At 32.8% G+C, this 19,443-nt stretch overlaps 1 protein-coding gene across 1 annotated transcript in view; it reads left to right on the top strand.

The window, feature by feature from the left end:
* The window catches only part of LOC111045403, a 53,301-nt gene that overhangs the window by 25,286 nt on the left and 8,572 nt on the right, over positions 1-19,443 (top strand). The gene's annotated exons all lie outside the window — the stretch shown is intronic.

The raw sequence follows: 19,443 nt of genomic DNA, 5'->3' as shown, positions 1-19,443 counted from the left end.
AAAAAGGAACATACCTGTCAAATTTCATGATAATCTATTACCGCGTTTCGCCGTAAATGCGCAACATATAAACATATGAAAATTTTAACATTTAAACATGAAGAGAAATGCCAAACCGTCGACTTGAATCTTAGACCTCACTTCGCTTGGTCAAATATACCTACATAGCTACTTAAAAGAAGGAAAAAACTTGAACTAGCCAGTGCACGAAGAAAAATGCTAGGCCTAAGTCCATAGTAAAATTTTGTGGTAGGAAAAAGTGAAGGTCATCTGGCATAACAGTTGGTAAAAATGAGAATGCATCAGAGTGTTTTTGAGAAGGAAGGGGAGGAAGCGGCGTTCTGGATCACTGTCGCACGCTAAGGTCCTCTCCTCTCCTCTTCCTCAACCCCTCATCCTCCTCATCCTCATGCTCATCCTCCTCCTCCTCATGATAGCCGAAAACAATGTGAACAGGACATGCGTGACATGCCATGAATGTGTAACGAGGCGTGAGGTGCCTATGCTAAGTTCATCAGATTCTTCATAGTACATTCAATTGCCAATGCAGAACACGCATAAAAATGGATCAAATATGTATTTTAACAAGGTTGTTAAAACATGTAGAAATTCAAAATAAGCAGTACAACCTGGTTGTTTCCCAGTTCCCACATAACATATTGTTGGTCTTCCTACGTGCTTATTGTGAGGTCCACGTTATAATGGCAGCAGTATTTGATTAACATTGGTGTTGCTATCCTTGTCTATCATTCGACAAGGCAGGTAGCGCTATCCTTTTCTAGCTCCAGAAAGTTGCCAGATCGTTTTTTAACAATGTAGAAACATAATTGATGAACAAAATATTTAATCTCAATAAATTACTAGTTGACCGAGCGAAGTGAGGTCTAAGGTTCAAGTCGACGGTTTGGCATTTCTATTAATGTTTATATGTTTGCGCAGTTGCGTATTTACGGCGAAACGCGGTAATAGATTTTCATGAAATTTGACAGATATGTTCCTTTTTTAATTGCGTGTCCGACGTATAGACAAGGTTTTTGGAAATTTTTCATTTCAAGGATACAGTAGTAATATAAAAGGAAAAAGGAGCCTTGAATCTTAGACCTCACTTCGCTCGGTCAATTAAAGTTATTATTTCAAAGAAGAAGAAGATTAAAAGTTATTATTCAATCTTTGAAGAATTATTTTCTTAAAATATAATTAATTATTTTAAACAAAAATGAACAGTTAATATTACGTCAGATGCACTGGTATCAGCTGTCCTCTATAGAAGGCAGTGGCAAGTTGAATCGGCTATGTTGCTCTCCTATTTTTCTCCACTGCCATTATAACGTGGACCGCAGGACCATAGGTAGCACGAAAGATTCTATTTCCAAACTGTACTCCTACTGAAGACATATTTTCTGCCATCAAATTGACGAATGGAGTTTGCAGGGAGAATTGGTTTTTGAGTTTTTATAAAACATATTCTCAAAGTAACTCAACCCCGTAACTCTTCACTTTACTAACGTTCCCCTTACGTTTACTTTTTCACGTGTTATCGGATGGGCACGTTAAAATGTCGATCCCAGCTCAAGTAGGCCTATGACTGCTGAAGTCATTGATGACTTAAATGATATAATCAGGCCAGGTGGAACCTTCCTGCAAGGGACTCTCCACCAACTAAACCTATACGAATTTACTTTATTTTTAAAGTATATTGGGATCGATTCTGAGGTATCCATTGATTATGATATCAGTTGCATTGATAATAAACTTATATAGTTAGGATCTACCTGAGATAATACACGATATCGATAAACTATGTTACATTTTTAAATATCGTTATGTAAGCTCACTCTGCTGAAGATCTTAAACGCAGTTTGTTTACAACCTTATTAGTTTGTTCGTTTGATGAAGTAAACAGTATAACTCAGTTGTTGTTTATAACAATGTTCCAATTTGTTGGTGTTCTCAAATCCAATCAAGTTGTCTTCAATTTCTGTAATCAACAACTTATGTTTACTCTACTTATTGAAGTGAGTAAAGAAATCTATGAACAATAATTAAATTGAAAGCTGGAATGAGATTTTTCGTAGGATAAGTCTATAACAAGTTCTACTTCTCTAAAAATATCAAAAGCGTAGTTTTATGCTTCAAAGATTATTGTAAATTTTGTTATCATAGATGATGATAAAACATTTTGTGTCAGAGTCTCAAAAGTGGTTTTTGAGGAAAATTGTTTCGTAGACCTTCTTGTATGTTCTTCTTCAATCAATCGATTGTAATCACCTGCTGGACGAGAATCGAAGCTGAGACCGACAAAGGCTGGCCACTAACGACAGGACATGCATGATGAACATGTGTGTACACACATGCATGCTCATGCATTCATCATGAATGTTTAGTCATCAGCGGGAGGCTTCTAACAACAAATAAACAACCAATAACAATAAATAAACCACTGGAAAAATTACAAATTATAATGAAACAAAAATAATTCAATCTCAAATAGAGTAGTGAAGAAGAAATAACAAAAAATCAAAGATACAAAAACCTAACTTTAATGAATTTTGTTCGAAGCCTTTCGCTGTGATGACACAACAATTAAGACGAAATGTGTGTACACACATGTTTATCGTGCCTGTCCTGTCGTTAGTGGCCAGCCTTAACGACAATAGATAGTCAAGATTGACTCAACCAACAACGGTTGGTTTTTATGTCGTCGGAGTAGTTCACTGTGTCATACATGAATAATGAAAATTTAGTTGATTACTGATTCAACATTAATATTACTAGTAGTTCTGTGAACAGTAGACCTCACGCAGTATTCTCATCAACAAAGTACCTGATTAAAACTATAGACCTTATGGAAATACAGCAATAGACTGGCTTCTCCACACATCTGTGTAATCACTAGTCAGCTGATTTATGATGAATAATAATTCTAAAGTCTGATTTTTACTCTAATATTGGTGTATGAAGGAGGCTCCTTTTTCCTTTTATATTATCCTTGAAATGCAAAATTTCCAAAAACCTTGTATATATGTCGACGCGCAATTAAAAAGGAACATACCTGTCAAATTTATGAAAATCTATTACCGCGTTTCGCCGTAAATGCGCAACTATAAACATTTAAACATTTGAACATTAAGAGAAATGCCAAACCGTCGACTTGAATCTTGGACCTCACTTCGCTCGGTCAATAATGGGATTATGTCAATCTTGGGATAATCTTAATAAGATCTCATATTATATGACACAATATTTCGTTAATGATTTTTGCATTGTCTTAAAAAAGCCACCTCTAATAAAATGCTCTGCCCTAGGGAGAATGCTCTTCGCCGTTTCACAGCTTTAATGAAAAACCTGACATAATCGACGTGAACCTTTCTTTAGTTTCTAGACATAAGACTTCCACAGCTAAGAGAATTGATTTCCATATCGCTTGACTGAAAAGAATGAAACCCAAAATGATTTATTTTATACTACTATACTGAAGTCCACGTTATAAGGGCAGCATTTGATCAACATTGGTGATTCTATCCTTGGCTATCATTCTACAATGTAGAAAATATAATTAATTAGAAAAAAGAAATCTCAATTATGAAAATTGATTAATTTATCTTTGGATATTATTTTCTTCACGAAAAAAATATATAATTCTTTATAATTTCAAAGAAGAATGAACATATTTCATAATCAATCAGATATACCGGTATTATCTTCTATAGAAGGCAGTGGCAAGGCAGAGAATCGGCAACGCTGTTCTCCTATCTTTCTTCACTGCCGTTATAATGTGGACCTCACTATAGTAAGACCACACTGATCGGATATTTTACCACTCTACTCTGACTAGTCGGCTGACCTTGGGGTGTCGGATGGATCTCCAGTTCATCCAACTCGTCCAGCTAGAGATCCAACATCAATAATAACCCTATTCATGGGCCGACGTCGAATCCAACATTGAATGTTGGTCCTCAACTCAAGATGCACATGAAATCGGATATTGGCCGCTCTACCATTTCGGATATTATACGCATAGGGTAACCGTCCACTGGAACCGTATTCAACCGATTCGTTCGGCCGTTGGATCGGACGAATCTGCCGGCCGTTAATTCGGACGAATATGGTCGTCCATTGGAACCGTAGTCACTATCATAGCCACCAAAATATTTCATTATCAATGATTATATTGAGATTTTGAAAACTGAATAAACAAATATCCAATAAATTAGTTATTTCATTAAAATAATTTTATCTTCAGATTCGATTTGTTCAGCAATCTTTGTCCACAGATTCCTTTGAACATCACGATGATGATGATGATATCGATGATATCTTTTGTCTCGCATATCCCACAATGGAACATGCTCTTGAACCAAACTTATCAACTTTTCATTGTCCATAGTTAAAACTTTATAAAACAGATCAAGTTCAAAAAACAAAAACAGACAAGACTGTGAAACAATTTTGAGGTTAGGATGATGTTGTCTCAGGTCGACTTCATCCGGATAGAGCCGGAAAATCCCATTCACTTCGGATCGAAAACTTGATCGGCCGGAGACGGTCGTGCATGGACGTATGAAGGATCCTCGTTGCAATGGACGAGCATCTATTATCTATAGCTTTCTTTGTTAGGGGATCGTTCGGACGAGTTCGGTAGTTTTCGGCCGGTGCTAGTTCGGACGAAATCGGTTCCAGTGGACGGCCCACCTAATTCAACAAACTTAGGAAAGCAGTCGACTCCATGGTCGCGATGCTATCTTATTGCTCTGATAAGTTTAGAGGCATGCACCTGATAATAGAGGCATTGCTCAGATAATGGAGACATGCACCTGCTACACTCGTTGGACACTTGACCACTTGAGGAGCCAACCCCGCGGAATATTATAATTATATTATAATAAATTCATATATTTGGGCGAATGCCTGTTGTTTTCACCTGAATTAATAATAATAAATTCATTTATTCTTCCAATTGATACATTACATAATCAAAAATTATGAAAAGTAGAGAATATTACAACAATATTGCAAATTATAAAAATAAAGATAATGAAATAATTACACGTTGTACAAAGAAATCACAATAACTCATCTATAACAATAGAAGAATAAATAATTATAAGTACCCCGAGGACTAAAAGTCCTGTTTGGGGCACCATCACATTTTTAAATAAGAAAAAAAAACAATAAATTATTTTGCTGAGTCGGATCTTGCATAATATGACAGGGTAAGAAATTTTAGTTTAGATGATAAAGAATTGAATATGTATATCTATAAACATTGCTGTTTAATGCAGATATGTAATTCTGCACCTCATAATACAAGGTAAACTTGTTGGTAAGCGTTCAGTGGGACGTAGAAGAATGTCTTGGTTGAGAAACCTGAGGGAAGCATTCAAATGCTCGTCACAGGACCGCTTCTGAGCAGTAGTAAACAAAGTAAGGAATTGCCATGATGATAGCTAACCTCCGTAATGGAGAAAGTACCTAAAGAAGAATCAATAAACAATTCAAGTAGCATTGAAATACTCTATTAGTTCTGTTTATCAATAAATAAATGAGATGAAAATCGCTCTCTGGTAGTTCGGAAAAGCAATTCTCTTGAAATTTATCTAATATTGTTATTTATTTATTATTTATACATGTTATTACAAAATAACATTGACAATCGTCAATTTCCTCTACAAAACGATAAGGCTGTGTGGTCTTTTCTTCAGTATTTCTGATGTTTAAGGAACTTATTTTTTCTGAAATGTATGCAAAAACCATACACTTCTTGTATCCTTCTAAAATAATCTGTTGGAGACTTGGAGACAACCTCTTCTCCCAGATACCCTAACCATCCCCCATCAGCCTATGGAGTCATAAACAGAGTGAGTCATATGTATGGGAACCCTTCAATAAGTTGGAGACTGTTGTATATATAATACTGTAACTTTCAGGATAAGTTATTGATCGAATACTCTACCTTTTAACGTTCAACTGAATTTCAACCCCTCATAAGGGGTGACTTGGGGTTGTAACTGGAATATTTTAAATGTAAACACCCATTGTATGGTACATCATTTTAAAAGGCCTATTTAAAACAAGAAAGATAAAAATGTTCTATGTTGCTTGTATCCAAAATGGCGGCTGATAGAAGTTTTAGTTTTTAAAAAAATGAGGGTTGTAACTCAAATATATTAAATGTAAACACCCATTGTGTGGTACATCGTTTTTACTTTTTTTCAATAATCTTTCTGCTTATGTCTATCCGCTTATCATCTTTTTGCTTTTCTGGAAATTATAATACCCACACTAGTCCTCCTCCCTCCTCCACAAGTGCTTAGTCAAGTTGCTTACTTTCACTGGAAAATGATTTTCATCCTTATATAAATGTACACTCGTATATCTTTCCTGTTGTTTCATCAAAAGTTGACATGCTGTTACCTGTTCATTTTCATTGTCTATATTGACACGGGAAAGTGTCATTGCGTGACACAAGTCTCTTGACTGTATACAGAGGTAATTGATAACATGAATAAATAGTAGACTTATTTGGGGTGTTCAAATATGGGATAACCAAGACTCTGCTTATTCGATGTTTCGATATTTTTCTGTGTTACTGGGTTATTAAAGCATATCGATATTTTAATAACACTCTCATCTTGTATGGAATCCTTGTTCATAACCAACGTACTATCAGGTAACGTAATATGTACGAATCTCAAGTGAATAAATTTGATTTGATATCTAAATTCTCCAGTCTTTAGTGATAAGACTCTATACATGAAGTGGTGATTTCCTAGTCTCTCAACTAATATTAACTATATCATAGCTCTTGAGATATCTTATTTATTGAGCTCCAATGCAGTAGTCTTGAAAATTATAACAGAATAATGTAGAAATGATCAATCGTTTTATACTCATTGCTATTTAGGAGACGAGTTTTAGCAGTCTCTAAACTAATATTAACTATATCATAGCTCTTGAGATATCTTCTTCATCGAGCTCTAATTCAGCAGTCTTGAAAATTATAACAGAACAAGGTAGAAAATCAGTCGTTTTGTACTCATTGTTCTTTAGGAGACGACTTTGTCAACCATCAGGAAGCTTCCAAGGCTGATAAAAGAGAAGGACAATGTCTGGTTTATTTTTCCCATCGTCCTTTTGCTACTATTATTAAAAGATTTCGGCTCGTTCTTGATTAAATAGTTTTTTCCAATTAAAGGAACAATAATTATTATTATAGTGTCTAGCAATATGCATATTCGTTTGACAGAGTAGTGTGATGCCAGGTAAACTCTTATCATTTCCATCGATTTCACTTGTCGACCTACATCTTTTCATGCCTCTCTCACTCTCTCTCTCTCACACCTTTTACCATCACACAATCTACAAAATGGGTTGGTCGTGTCATATTGCTATTCAACACCACTCAACTCATGGCTTATTGATTGAGGAAAGTGAATTTGGACAAAGTTAAAATCTATGTCCGATGATTGAATTTCCGTTGCTTGTATCCGAGCGCAAAAATTGTTAGTGAGAGTTGGATATTATAAATTTTACATTATAAAATTTTTGAAACCTTTATAATTTATAACCTTCTGGTTTGGCAGGACCCTTAATTGTTTGAATTGTGAATAACAATTTTGATTTGTTTCATTTTCAATAATCATCATTTTAAAGTTAAATGTTTAGAGAATGGTGGTAACATTGTTTAGAATTGAAAAATAGTTCATCATTGTATTAAGAGATTAGACCATTGCTCCGTGAATTCAATAATTGGCACTTTCAGTTGTGACTCTACTAATAAAGTTACGGTTCGATTAATGATTCATTATTTTATGAGACTCTATAATTTAGACTGTTTTATAGAATAACATTTATTATCGGTTAGAAAACGAATATTGTAGATGGAAATGAGGGTGGCCACTTTCGACAGGACAAGTGTGTTGAACATGTGTGTACACACATGCTAGTCATGCATGTTGTGTCATCAGCAAAAATATTTGAGGTTAGGTTTTTATATCTTCGATGTTTTGTTGTTTATTTTTATTCGTTGCTCTATTTTAGGTTAAATTCTTTTGTATCATAATGATCTGTAATTCCAGTGGTTTATTGATTGTTATTGGTTGTTGTATGTACACACATGCTCGTCGTACATGTTGTGTCATCAGCGATAATTTTTGAGGTTAGGTTTTAATTTCGATGTTCTTTCTGAGGTTAAATTATTTTTGTCTCATACTGATTTGTATTTTCCAGTGGTTTATTTATTGTTATTGGTTGTTTATTTCCATTAGGAGCTGCTGTCAAACAGCTGTTTTTCTCGTTCGAAGCCTTTCACGAAGCTCTTCGTTCGAAGACAACATGTCCGTTCACACATGCTCGATACACACTTGTCTCGTCGTTAGTGGCCATCCTCAGTTATCTCAACCGGTACAAAATAAGATATTGAACTGGTAAAATACCGCCAAGTAAATAATTGTAGAACTTTAGAATAGAATGCAGCCTATGAATTATACTTCTGTTTTCAATATCGTTAAAAAGTTACAGCCAATTGAATGATGATCTTTATTTTCTCATTTTTCTTGCGATTTTACTGTTATAAAAGAGTCTCTAAAATGAGTACAATACATGATAGAAGCTTGCGATTGGTCTTAAATGAGAGAAAATTTCATGCTCTATAAGCTGAGTTGCCTTAAATTGATCTTGCATCACTGTTTATATTGAAAAACTGTCGAGAAAAATATCGAAAATTTCTTGATTTTTTGAATCAAACGTATCTTACTTCACGATTATATTTTTACAAAAATCATTCACCTCACATAAAAGAGGAGATTTTTTCCTTCAAATCAAGACCAAGTATCATTTTGAGTTACCGAGACACACAGTTTTGAATATAGAAATCGGTCATTTTTCTATGCATTGAAATATGGGCTAAAATACACTAAAGGAGGAATTTCCTATTTTTTTAACAAATTTTAGTGAGACGATACATGATTTTCAACCTTGACGAGTTGATATGAACGAGCTGTAGTACGAGGAGATGTGATCATTCAGTCAAAAGTTATAAGTGTTTAAAGTTTTGATCCTGGACGTATCCTTATGTGTGCCCCCCACTAGGAATTACTAAAATATAACGAGTGATTCTCATAGAACATAACCCTCGTAAGGTGATTTCAGCCGAAATATGTTTCTTTTTTGTAGGAAGGCCATGAGAATGTATCTTTACTGTATAATGAAAATTTGAATTTTGGCTGTAGGACATGATTTTCTATTTTTGGGTGTATTCCCCCTCCCACCACTACTAAATTCAAGAATATGTACCTCAGGAATTCTGTTCAGAATTAATATTGTTAATTCACGTGATGTGTGGCTTTCTATCATTACTAGATATTCTATCATTCTAATGAAAATTTGAATTTTGGCTGTAGGACATGATTTTCTATTTTTGGGTGTATTCCCCCAACCACCACTACTAAATTCAAAAATAGGTACCTCAGGAATTCTGTTCAGAATTATTATTGTTAATTCACGTGATGTGTGGCTTTCTATCATTACTAGAAAAAATTCTAGTTGTATAGGGTAGAAGTGGTAGGTTTGAAAACTCCTTAAAAATACCCCTTTTTTGAAAACTTTTAGCTCCAGAATCAAGAATTGTAGAGTCCTGCACGACCACTTAATTTATTGGAAATTTTATTATCTTTAATATTCTAGGGAATGATTTTTCTCGAAAAGTTGAAGGTTCTTAAGATTAAATTAAAAACTTGAAAAAAGTCCGAAATTTTGGGGTTTTTTGGGAGTTTTGGGGGTGAATCCGCTCTCTGGTGTGTCAGAAAATTTCAGATTAGAATTCAGCCCCCCAAAATACATATAGAACCGTCGATAAAAATTCTTTCGGGCTGTTTCCTGAAAAACGACCATTTGATTGGACTATTATACAAAACAGGAAAAAAATGATGAAGCATTACAATAATTACTTGATTACTGTGTGGTAAATAGGGTGAAAATTTGAAAGATTGAAATTGGCTTCATTTGATATTTTTGACAAAAGAAGTTTTTTCTTCTGTCAAATTCACTAGAATTTGCGATGTTGTTTATACTTGCATTTTCATTTCAGAGACATTAATATCATCATGAAACGCCTTCGAAATTAAAATAATTATTAGATTAAAATGTACATTACAATTTAACTTAGCATTGTGCTTTTGAGAAAATTAGGTTTCAACAGCAAGGAAACTCAAACACAGGACCATTAAAAATTAAAATTAAGCAAAGGGAATCAGAATAATAGTGAATGATGAAGTTATAATTTATTTTTGTCAAAGATTTACCTTCAAACTCATAGGCTTAAAATTACTAAAATTTCTGCATACAACATATTATCAATTGTATTATTCATGCTTTATATTGAGTTACACTTTGCAAAATATAACATTGTAAAGGTGGGAAAAAGTATTAAAACTACATAAGGATTTTTTAGCCATGATTCAAAATGTTGACATAAAATGTAAAAAAAATCGTGCCCCCCAAAAATGTTGATGGCGCAAATTGCGCCGTGCCCCCCCCCCCTTGTCGGCACCCCTGCGAGTTTTAACAGTCTCTCAACCAATATTAGCTATATCATAGCTCTTGATATATCTTCTTCATTGAGCTCTAATTCAGCAATCTTGAAAATTATAACAGAACAAGGTAGAAAATCAGTCGTTTTGTACTCATTGTTCTTTAGGAGACGACTTTGTCAACCATCAGGAAGCTTCCAAGGCTGATAAAAGAAAAGGACAATGTCTGGTTCATTTTTCCCATCGTACTTTTGCTACTATTATTAAAAGATTTTGACTCGTTCTTGATTAAATAGTTTTTTTCCAATTAAAGGAAGAATAATTATTATTCTACTGTCTAGCAATATGCATATTCCTTTGACAGAGTAGTTTGATGCCAGGTAAAGCTACAAGTAGATGTCTTCAGATAATGTTGTTGGTGAGATGTTGTGATATCTATCCATAATGAAAACACTGAGATGTTGTCTAGAAATATACGAATTTACTGTGGAATTAAATAGATGTTTCAACACCAATGGTATGATCTTAAATGTTAAGGTGTTCAGATTTCACTCCTGAAGATGACACCATTGGTGTTGAAACATGTATGTAATTTTACATTAAACTCGTGATATTTCTAGACAACATCACAGTGTTTTCATTCAACAAGTAGACGTGTTGAAAGGCGCTAACGTGTCTTGTCATCGAAGTGGAATCGTTCAAAAATGTTTTATTTGATGGACAAGTCCATTCACAATGTCCAATCCTCGCACATTGTCAAACAATAGGGGGCTGAACTGAAACATCAATTAATTTTAGTGAATCTAAAACACTTTGAATCAATATAATTGACAGGAATGAATCATCCGCCTTCACCAACACAACTCTTAGTAATCATTCTATATGGGAAAAATCGATTCCCATTATTTGTCTATCACTTCTTTTCCATACTTTACAAACAAACATTCATGTGGCTATCGCATTTTCCACCAAAAATTGTCTTATCTTCCATCTCTTATCATTTCCATCGATTTCACTTGTCGACCTACATCTTTTCATGCCTCTCTCACTCTCTTTCTCTCTCTCTCTCTCTCTCTCACCTTTTACCATCACACAATCTACAAAATGGGTTGGTCGTGTCATATTGCTATTCAACACCACTCAACTCATGGCTTATTGATTGAGGAAAGTGAATTTGGACAAAGTTAAAATCTATGTCCGATGATTGAATTTCCGTTGCTTGTATCCGAGCGCAAAAATTGTTAGTGAGAGTTGGATATTATAAATTTTACATTATAAAATTTTTGAAACCTTTATAATTTATAACCTTCTGGTTTGGCAGGACCCTCAATTGTTTGAATTGTGAATAACAATTTTGATTTGTTTCATTTTCAATAATCATCATTTTAAAGTTAAATGTTTAGAGAATGGTGGTAACATTGTTTAGAATTGAAAAATAGTTCATCATTGTATTAAGAGATTAGACCATTGCTCCGTGAATTCAATAATTGGCACTTTCAGTTGTGACTCTACTAATAAAGTTACGGTTTGATTAATGATTCATTATTTTATGAGACGACTCTATAATTTAGACTGTTTTATAGAATAACATTTATTATCGGTTAGAAAACAAATATTGTAGATGGAAATAAGGGTGGCCACTTTCGACAGGACAAGTGTGTTGAACATGTGTGTACACACATGCTAGTCATGCATGTTGTGTCATCAGCAAAAATATTTTGAGGTTAGGTTTTTATATCTTCGATGTTTTGTTGTTTATTTTTATTCGTTGCTCTATTTTAGGTTAAATTCTTTTTGTATCATAATGATCTGTAATTCCAGTGGTTTATTGATTGTTATTGGTTGTTGTATGTACACACATGCTCGTCGTACATGTTGTGTCATCAGCGATAATATTAAACTTGAATTTTAAAAAACTTTTGAAGTGAAAATGCACTTACTTTTTGTATAGTGACGATCGTTTCGACCTGTTGTTGGTCATCATCAGACTGTGGGAATTCACTCAGATGACAAGGCTATGTGTGGTAAGGGATGAAGGTGGTGGAATAGGTTGTGGTGGGGGTTGGGTTGGTGGATATTTAGTGTGGCGGTATTTTTGAACTTTGGACTATTTTGTCAAAGAGTGTGTGGGAAGAGAAATTTATTTGATCATTTAGGAGACTGTTGGGAAACTGTTTTGTGTGGTTGTAGATTTCGTATTGTTCTAATACATTGAGTTTTCTGCTTTTTTGAGAGATATGGAGGATTTCAAGATTGGTGGCGATGTCTGTGTATGTGTGGTTTGTGGATATAATATGGTCAGCAAAGTTTGAGTGGCTATGTGGTTTATTAATGGCTCTGATGTGCTCTTTGTATCTTGTCTGAAAGTCACGTCCAGTCTGTCCGATATACAGTTTACTACAATCATTACATTTTAATTTGTAGATGCCTGGTGCTAAATCTCTGTTTGTTTGTTTGATAATTTTGAAAATGTTTCCTCAGTGAATTTGTTGTTTTAAAGGCAATTCTGTATTTGAGCTTTTTAAAAGATGATGCTAATTTCTGTGATTTTTTGTTGTAGTATGTGAGTGTGATGAATTTTTGGTCATTTTCCATATTATTTTTGGTTGATGATTTTGTTCTTATTTTGTGGAGTAGGTTGTCAACTAGAGTGGATGAGTATCCATTTTGTTGGCAATGAATTTGATCGTTGAGCTCTTGGTTGCTCACAATCAAATTCATTGCCCAACAAAATGGATACTCATCCACTCTAGTTGACAACCTACTCCACAAAATAAGAACAAAATCATCAACCAAAAATAATATGGAAAATGACCAAAAATTCATCACACTCACATACTACAACAAAAAATCACAGAAATTAGCATCATCTTTTAAAAACTCAAATACAGAATTGCCTTTAAAACAACATAATTGACAGGAATGAATCATCCGCCTTCACCAACACAACTCTTAGTAATCATTCTATATGGGAAAAATCGATTCCCATTATTTGTCTATCACTTCTTTTCCATACTTTACAAACAAACATTCATGTGGCTATCGCATTTTCCACCAAAAATTGTCTTATCTTCTATCTCTTATCATTTCCATCGATTTCACTTGTCGACCTACATCTTTTCATGCCTCTCTCACTCTCTCTCTCTCACACCTTTTACCATCACACAATCTACAAAATGGGTTGGTCGTGTCATATTGCTATTCAACACCACTCAACTCATGGCTTATTGATTGAGGAAAGTGAATTTGGACAAAGTTAAAATCTATGTCCGATGATTGAATTTCCGTTGCTTGTATCCGAGCGCAAAAATTGTTAGTGAGAGTTGGATATTATAAATTTTACATTATAAAATTTTTGAAACCTTTATAATTTATAACCTTCTGGTTTGGCAGGACCCTTAATTGTTTGAATTGTGAATAACAATTTTGATTTGTTTCATTTTCAATAATCATCATTTTAAAGTTAAATGTTTAGAGAATGGTGGTAACATTGTTTAGAATTGAAAAATAGTTCATCATTGTATTAAGAGATTAGACCATTGCTCCGTGAATTCAATAATTGGCACTTTCAGTTGTGACTCTACTAATAAAGTTACGGTTCGATTAATGATTCATTATTTTATGAGACGACTCTATAATTTAGACTGTTTTATAGAATAACATTTATTATCGGTTAGAAAACGAATATTGTAGATGGAAATGAGGGTGGCCACTTTCGACAGGACAAGTGTGTTGAACATGTGTGTACACACATGCTAGTCATGCATGTTGTGTCATCAGCAAAAATATTTTGAGGTTAGGTTTTTATATCTTCGATGTTTTGTTGTTTATTTTTATTCGTTGCTCTATTTTAGGTTAAATTCTTTTTGTATCATAATGATCTGTAATTCCAGTGGTTTATTGATTGTTATTGGTTGTTGTATGTACACACATGCTCGTCGTACATGTTGTGTCATCAGCGATAATATTTTGAGGTTAGGTTTTTAATTTCGATGTTCTTTCTGAGGTTAAATTATTTTTGTCTCATACTGATTTGTAATTTTCCAGTGGTTTATTTATTGTTATTGGTTGTTTAATTTCCATTAGGAGCTGCTGTCAAACAGCTGTTTTTCTCGTTCGAAGCCTTTCACGAAGCTCTTCGTTCGAAGACAACATGTCCGTTCACACATGCTCGATACACACTTGTCTCGTCGTTAGTGGCCATCCTCAGTTATCTCAACCGGTACAAAATAAGATATTGAACTGGTAAAATACCGCCAAGTAAAATAATTGTAGAACTTTAAGAATAGAATGCAGCCTATGAATTAGAACTAGAAGATTGACACATGACAACATTCATTTTTTTTTTTTAGAACTAACAGAAAAGCTTCACTTTTGAAAGTAGTGTCTATACGATAATGACAGATACAGATACTGCAGTATTATCAAAGTTGAAAGTAGAATTTCTGATTGTGAACAAAACTGGAAGTAGGATATATTGTTTAGTACGCCAATGACTTCAACTTATTGTGTTCTTCACCGTGAAATCAAGTTGTTGCCTTTAATGGATGTTCCTAGCATTGAAGTTCTTGTTGACTGAACCTGTAAATAATAGCTGTTGTCACTATTATCACTCTTCCCAACTAGTCTGATTGTTTCCCTTATAAATGTAAAATTTTTCTTGTTTAAAAGCTTCATTCAACCGATTTATTTATTTATAGTACGATTTACATGATTGGTTATTTCATTCATAAAAACAAATTAGAACAAATAGATCTTTGTCTACTTGTCTCCAAGTTTATCTATCAAGTAGCAATGTAGACATATGTAGCTAATCTGAAAATAATAAAGGTGTTTACTCATGACAATGATAATATCTTCTCTTACCTTCATGGGAATGCAGAACCATAAGTGACAAAAAGTTAATCCTTCTTTTACAATATTCTCTTACTTCCCTGTATACTGAATACACCCTTGATTTGTTGTATGTTATCTTTGATGTTTTTTATGTATTCATAATAATTAACAATGTTATTGATGATGAATAAACCTAGTTGTGTTAGATACCACGCGTTTATAATGTTGAGAAGAATGACTTGCACTTATGTAAAAGAATTCTAAAGAATTTTTCAACATCGAAAAGGTGAATTTAAAGAATTATTCAACATCGTGTCCCCGATATTATTTGCGATTCTCATTTTGTGATTGGTGTGTTGGTTGAAACTATGAAAGTACATCAAAAATTGATTAGTTTATAAATAGAAAAAAATATATAAATCTCAGTACCCTTTTTGAATTATTCTATCACAACATGTTTCAACATTGATGCCATTTTCAAGTGATATCACTTTCAAGTGATGACTGAAAATGGCAACATGTTGAAACATGTTGTGATAAAATAATTCAAAAAGGGTACTGAAATTTTAATTTCTCTTTCTATTTATATTACAAGTAGCCCTATACAGAAAATAGATAATTGATTAGTTTATATTTATATTTTTTATATGAACACAACTTGTTACTAGTACTCATGCCGTTTTCAAGAGTTAAATTATTGAGACTGGAAAATGACATAGTGCTGGAAACTAGTTGTGTTTATATAAACAATATAAAGAGGGTACTAATCATTTTCTATAATAATTAGCATTCAAGTAGCCCTATTAAATACTTAATTTGTAAAATACAATATTTTGTATTAACATATCAATAATTTATTACAAAAGTAATCATTATTCCTTCATTGTGAATAATATGTTCCATTTATATAATAGTGTAGTAGAAGAGAAATAAATTACCGTAATGAAACTATATTCATTATAATTGACTTCCTTCTAAATTTGAAATAAATCTGGGTTGAGTAATCATTGAAAGTGATTGTATTATTTTTGAAGTATCCAGTTTCGAACTATATTTTTACTTTATTAACTTTTCACTTTGGTAAAAGTGAATACTTTAATACTTGAATACAATAATGTTAATAAGCAAACACATTATTCTTCATCAAAACACAAGTCGGTTATATCCACTATATTGAAATTCAAATTCATATTCAAATTCTATAATATTAATTAGCCAAAACACAAGTCGGTTATATTCACTATATTGAAATACAAATTCTATAATACTAATTAGCCAAAACACAAGTCGGTTATATTCACTATATTGGAATTCAAATTCATATTCAAACTCTATAATATTAATTAGCGAAAACACAAGTCGGTTATATTCACTATATTGAAATTCAAATTCATATTCAAATTCGATAATATTAATTAGCGAAAACACAAGTCCGTTTAATATTCACTATAATTGTAAGAGAATAGACTACTCAATTACAAATTATAACACACAGTATTACTCATATCTTGGGTCACTGATCCCTAATTAGCGGCGTGAAATTTGTTTACCTGCTTATAACACTGTTCAGCGTAATGTTTGCATTCTTCTTAACAGTATTCTAGCTTAACTTCTGCTAATTTGAGTCTCTTTCCAACTGCTTATCAGCCTTAGTCTTTCAACTGTGAATTAGTCTGACTGTTTGTCACCTTGCTATACCAACGGTACATGCTAGAAGCTCTTCGACTGTTAGTCTGGTGATTCAATATGTCTCAAATCTCAGTTAATCCGTTGATTTCGAAAGTGATGTTCAGCGTGGCTCATCCTAACTGTGTGTGGTTGTGGAAGAGTGTTGTGAATAGAACTTTATCTATTGATATCTGCAGGTGATGTCTTCATCAATTTCTATTTTTATGATTTCCGATTTGACTGTATTCAATTACCTTATCTAGTTTGGTTTGCACTGATACATTTCTAATAAATTTTATTGTGCGATAGTAGGCCTATCAATAATTTTTCAACTGTATCAACGTACCTAGAATACATTCTAGGTACAGTAAACTGTATCATAGCCACCTCTAATAATATTATTATTGTAGAGGTGGCTATGACTGTATCTATAGTGTGGTCCACGTTATAATGGCAGTGGATAAAGATAGAAGAATAGCGATGCCGATTCTCTGCATTAATTAATTACATTTCTACACTCTCAAAAACATTATTGTCATCATTGTGGACCTTGAAAAGGATAGTACCACCGGCTTTGTCGGTTGATAACAATACAAAAGACAAGGATAGCAATACCAAAGTTGATCAAATACTGTCATTATAACGTTTTTAATCCCGATTTAATACCACGAGAACCAATCAGAGAAGGTTTTTCTGAGAAGCAAGCTTCTCTGATTAGTTCTCGAGAAATTTAATCATAATTAAAATTCAACAGGATTTTGTGCAAAAGGGCCTAATACTCCAAACACGTAATTCATAAAATAATATATATCTATATTTTTTCTCTTGAAGTAGAGCAGCTGTATAACTGGTACATATTTAGTTATAATGCTGTTGCATATTTTTATTAATTTACTTCCTCAACAATATTCAGTGTTGCTACTCTATGAAGAATACAGAACAAAGTTTCGTACAAATCTGTTCCTCTTCCAATTTATATCACTAGTTCAAACTGTAAGACGAGTATGTGTAATGTTAACTTTAGTTGAAGCTGTGGTAAGCCAGTTACACACATATCGTTCTTTGGATATACGATTTTTTGCCGTCCTTATAAATTCTATTAGATTAAACAGATGATTTCAAACAGATGATGTTTGTCAAGTTCCGTTTAATCTGATAGATTTCATAAGGACGCCAAAAAATCGTACGTCCAAAAGTCGATGTGTGTGTAACTGGCTGTACGGTTAATGAGGTTGACCTCAATCATTGTACTCTAATCATTGAACCATTGAATCATTACAAAAAACAGACAAATTTCCTATCTTGAAGTAAAATAAAACTTTCAAACGAGTTGTTTTTAAACAATCAGGATTTCTTGTAGCTGTAATATAATACAATAATAGTTTAAATTTATTCACTTGTAATTTTCTATAAATTCGTCTACTTTCTTATAATTAATTATTTAAGTACCCATTATTTATTAATTATTTTATTACCCATTCTTCCACTATTATCTTCTCATTCAAACATAACTATCTTAGATCCTCTGCAGATTGATTCCAATGCTAGATATCTCAGTTAGAGAACAATCAATATCTCATTTTTTCAGTCTAGTACCAACTAAATGAATTGAACTAATAACATGATTTTTTCGGAATGAATATTATGATAATTTTTTAATAATAGATAGTACAAAATATTATAATAAATTGATTATTATTTTGATTTTACAGCAATTAAACTGTTGGTTCATTTCTGTTAGTTCACTGTATTTCATTTTCATTTTTTATGTACAAAGAGTAGTAAGTTACTGTATGTTATTTATTTTCTAATAATCCTTTTATTGTCATAAAACACAAAGTGTCGTAAAAAACGTCAAAGCTACAGATAAAATTAGAACAGTCAGAGGAATTAGTACAACAGAATAGTAATTATTAAAACAGGGTCCACTTACTAAATATACTATTTATTTATTTACAAAAAAAAAAAATACATACAGGTATGGGAACAACTGGCATTATAGCCCAAAACTGTTCCCGATTCAACACAACAAAGTTCTTCATAATTATCAAGAAAAAAAGTTAATGAAAAATTGAAAATGATTAAAAATAAGAAATAAACCAATAGGAAATATTAAGAATATGAATTAAAATAAGTACTAATTTAACAGAGCCTATTATAGGCCTATAGGTAGGCTATATCAGTATTTCTAATGCATAAATCGCAACAAAGCTCTTAAACAGAAGAAGTCCAGAGCTATTCAGAAAATTCTCTGACAGAATAAAGGTATCAATCAATCAATCAATCAAGCTTTATTGAACAAAATATTTACATTGGAGATCCTACTAAACCCGAAGGTTTTTCTTTAGGTGCCTATATAAGTATACATAATAAATCATAGAATCGTACATTACTAAGAAATAAAATTAAC

Source organism: Nilaparvata lugens, chromosome 2 (assembly GCF_014356525.2).
Source record: "Nilaparvata lugens isolate BPH chromosome 2, ASM1435652v1, whole genome shotgun sequence".
In the NCBI taxonomy this organism is placed as follows: Eukaryota; Metazoa; Arthropoda; class Insecta; order Hemiptera; family Delphacidae; genus Nilaparvata; species Nilaparvata lugens.
Note: the sequence above shows the minus strand (reverse complement) of the source record. Positions and strands in the feature narration are given on the sequence as shown.